Genomic DNA, 4,304 nt, shown 5'->3' with positions numbered 1-4,304 from the left:
TTTTGATTGTATGTATTTGTTTTTTTATTTTATGCAATGATGTAATGTGGAACCATCTGCCTATGGGAGTCGGCTTGAAACTGCAAATGTCATTCAGACCATGACGTTGACTGAACCATCCAACGGAGTTGCTGAAATCGACCTGTCGCTGTATCTGGACGCCTAACTCTCTACTTCAAAAGGTGGATATTTTTTCTTTAGACAAAGAAGTTTTTAACAAATCCAATCTGTTTAAATCTCTATTTAATTCAGAAACTTCTTTGTTTTAATTTTTCTTTTGATATGTTATTCAGGTTGGCTCTTTCATGACTGACCGGGACGTTGACTGAACCATCTAACGGAGTTGCTGGAATCGACCTGTTGCTGTAGCCGGACGCCTCACCTTCTAAGGTGGATATTTTTTCTTACGATAAAGAAGTTTTTAACAAATCCAATCTGTTTAAAGCTCTATTTAATTCAGAACCTTTTCTTTATAGTTTTCTTTTGATGTGTTATTCAGGTTGGCTGTTTGATGACTGACCGGGACGTTGACTGAACCATCTAACAGAGTTGCTGGAATCGACCTGTTGCTGTAGCTGGACGCCTCACCTTCTAAGGTGGATATTTTTTCTTACGATAAAGAAGTTTTTAACAAATCCAATCTGTTTAAAGCTCTATTTAATTCAGAACATTTTCTTTATAGTTTTTTGTTGATGTGTTATTCAGGTTGGCTGTTTGATTACTGACCGGGACGTTGACTGAACCATCTAACGGAGTTGCTGGAATCGACCTGTCGCTGTATCTGGATGCCTCACTCTCTACTTCATAAGGTAGATACTTGTTCCTTAAGTGAAGAAGTTTTTAACAATTCCAATCTGTATAAAGCTCTTTTTAATTCAGAACCTTTTTTTTCTTTAGTTTTCTGTTGATGTGTTATTCAGGTTGGCGTTTGACGACTGACCGTGACGTTGACTGGACCATCTAACGGAAGTGCTGGAATCGACCTGTCGCTGTATCTGGACGCCTCGCCCTCTACTTGAAAAGGTGGATATTTTTTCTTTAGATAAAGAAGTTTTTAACAATTCCAATGTGTATGAAGCTCCATTTAATTCAGAAACTTCTTTTTCAAATTTTTCTTTTGATGTGCTATTCAGGTTGGCTGTTTCATTACTGACCGGGACGTTGACTGAACCTTCAAACGGAGTTGCTGGAATCGACCTGTTGTTGTATCTGGACGCCTCACTCTCTACTTCAAAAGGTATACTTTTTTTCTTTAGAAAAAGAAGTTTTGAACAATATCAATCTGTAAAAGCTCTATTTAATTCAGCATTTTCCTGTTTTAGTTGTATTTGATTGGTATTCAGGTTGGCTGTTTGATGACTGACTGGGACGTTGACTGAACCGCCTAATGGGGTTACAGGGATCGACCTGACGCTGTATCTGGCTGTCTCATTCTCTACTTCAACAAGTAGATGTTGTTTCTGTTATTTTTACATTCAAGAAAAACATAACTAGTATTTTGACACAATCTTTAAAGGAATGCCATTTTATTCATTACTCTACTAACCAAACTTGCACCTTCATCCGTCATGGTTCACAAGGTCATATGTAACAACCACCCATACCATCTATTGCACTGAATATAATCCTAAACTAAATAGAAATAACTCGGTTTCTAAATGCATTTTTTGATTGTATGTATTTGTTTTTTTATTTACTGCAATGATGAAATGTGGAACCATCTGCCTATGGGAGTCGACTTGAAACTGCACACGTCATTCTGACCGGGGCGTTGACTGAACCATCTAACGGAAGTGCTGGAATCGACCTGTCGCTGTATCTTGACGCCTCACTCTCTACTTCAAAAGGTAGATATTTTTTCTTTAGAAAAAGAATTTTTTTAACAAATCCAATCTGTTTAAAGCTATATTTATTTCACAACCGTTTTTTTTAAAGTTTTCTTTTGATGTGCTCTTCAGGTTGACTCTTTGATGACTGACTGTGACATTGACTGAACCATCTAACGGAGTTGCTGAAATCGACCTGTCACTGTATCTGGATGCCTCACTTTCTACTTCAAAAGGAGTACATTTTTTTCTGTAGACAAACAAGACTACGTTCGTATCTCAAAAAGTTCTTCTTAATTCAGCATCTTGCTGTTTTGTCATCAGGGCCAAATTTCATCTGGCTGTTTAAGCAGAAAATATTGCTAAACAGTTTTCTGCTAAGCAAAACAAAAGCAGGATACTAGTCATAAATTGTACATGTGACACGGTATTTTGGCATAAGTATTTTGTGCTTAGTTCCCTTTTGAGCTTAAGCAGTGTTGTAAATTGGGCCCTGATGATCTATATTTGTTTTCATATGGTTTGTTCTGATGTGAGTACATTGTTTTTTTCTTTCGGATGATTGTGAAGACTGCTTTTCTGCCCTCCGTCAATATGGACCATGAAGATGTGACGACACAGTACAAAGAGAGATACATCATAGCTCGAGGAGATGGACATCAAGTATTTCTCAGCTACATACCAGGGTCCCAAGTGAAGTTTGAAGGTAGGATCTCTTTTAGCTAAGCTTGAGCTGAAAGTTTAGAAATCCATTAAAGTGCAGAATTTATACATTTCTTACGTCTTATAATTAAAACATAGTCCCATATTACCTTGCACGAATACTGTATGTTAAACTGCCAGGAGCGTCACTGAGTGAGAGATATGCATGCTTTATAAAAAGCCATTGTTGTGGTTATTATTATACACTCATCTTTGACCTTTAAATTCAAATCTTAGTTAAATCTTAGTTTTTAAACTAAGATTTGAGTTTAAAGGTCAAAGATGAGTGTGTAATAATGACCACAAAAAACAGTTAAAACTGTTTTTTATTTATGTTTGATCATATTATTACAGGATTAACAGCGTCAAACAACTTTGAGTTGGACACGTGAAGATGCTGAGCCACCTTATGCAGTACCATAAAACTCTTGCTTCACCACCTCATCGAAGGCGTCATGACAGCAGATGGACACATTGTATAACAGAATGAACCCCAAGAACACAATGAGGCAGACCAAGTTGGCCTTGGATGGACGACACAAGAGAATGTGGAAGCGTCACATGGATGGGACAAGCACAAGAAAGATCAAGGTGGAATGGTGACGAAGAGACCTTCCTTCTACAGTATTAAAATAATGCAAAATCTTTTTTTTTTATTTATTTTACTATTCATTGGCCTGTTTTATTCATTCCTGGAAGTTGACATAAAACAGTTTTTGTCCTCATTGCTAAAGTACTTAACTGTGGATGAAGTTTATTTAATTCCTATTGTAACTTTTATTATTCTTATTGTTTACATGTTATCTGTTCTGTGGTACCCTTACATGGTGGCCACCATGTTTTTATTATTATTATCTACTGTATGAGGACATGTAAAATATTGTGACACACATAGGGTTAACTAAAGTTTGTAATGTCAAAGTTCATGACCTTGTCTGTGTTTGAGTACTCATTAACAAGGTTTTTGCTTACAAAGGTCTTGACATTGTCCATGGTATTCATTAAGGTAATTGAGTTCTCATTAACAAGGTTTTATAATTACAAGGTCATGACGTTGTCTTTAGTGTTTATTTATAGTGTGTTGAGTACCCATTAACGATGTATAAAGATCCCCTTTAACTGATTGTGGGGTGGGAGATGACAACCTTCGCGTGGTCCACCCTGTTGTTAACTAATTGTCATCAATAATAGAGCTATATAATACTAGTTTGTATAGCTCTATGCACCAAACTAATTTTTTAATTACAAGGTCATGACATTGTCTCTAGTGTTTATTTAATGGCTGTTTAGTACCCATTAATGATGTATTAAGATTCCTTTAACTGTTATTTGTGGGGTGGGAGATGACAACCTTCACGTGGTCCACCCTGTTGTTAACTAATTGTCATCCAACAATAGAGCTATATAATACTTGTTTGTATAGCTCTATGCACCAAACAATTTTTTTCAAATACAAGGTCATGACATTGTCTTTAGTGTTTATTTATAGGGTGTTAATTACCAATTAATGATGTATTAAGATTCCTTCAACTGTTATTTGTGGGGTGGGAGTTAGATGACAACCTTCACGTGGTCCACCCTGTTATTAACTAATTGTCATCAAACATTAGAGCTAATAATACTTATTTGTATAGCTTTATGCACCAAACTAATTTTTTAATTACAAGGTCATGACATTGTCTTAAGTGTTATTTATAGGGTGTTTAGTACCCATTAACGATGTATTAAGATTCCTTTAACTGTTATTTGTGGGGTGGGAGATGACAACCTTCACGT

This window comes from Asterias rubens, chromosome 5, assembly GCF_902459465.1.
Source record: "Asterias rubens chromosome 5, eAstRub1.3, whole genome shotgun sequence".
Classification (NCBI taxonomy): domain Eukaryota; kingdom Metazoa; phylum Echinodermata; class Asteroidea; order Forcipulatida; family Asteriidae; genus Asterias; species Asterias rubens.
This window is presented reverse-complemented; position numbering follows the sequence as displayed.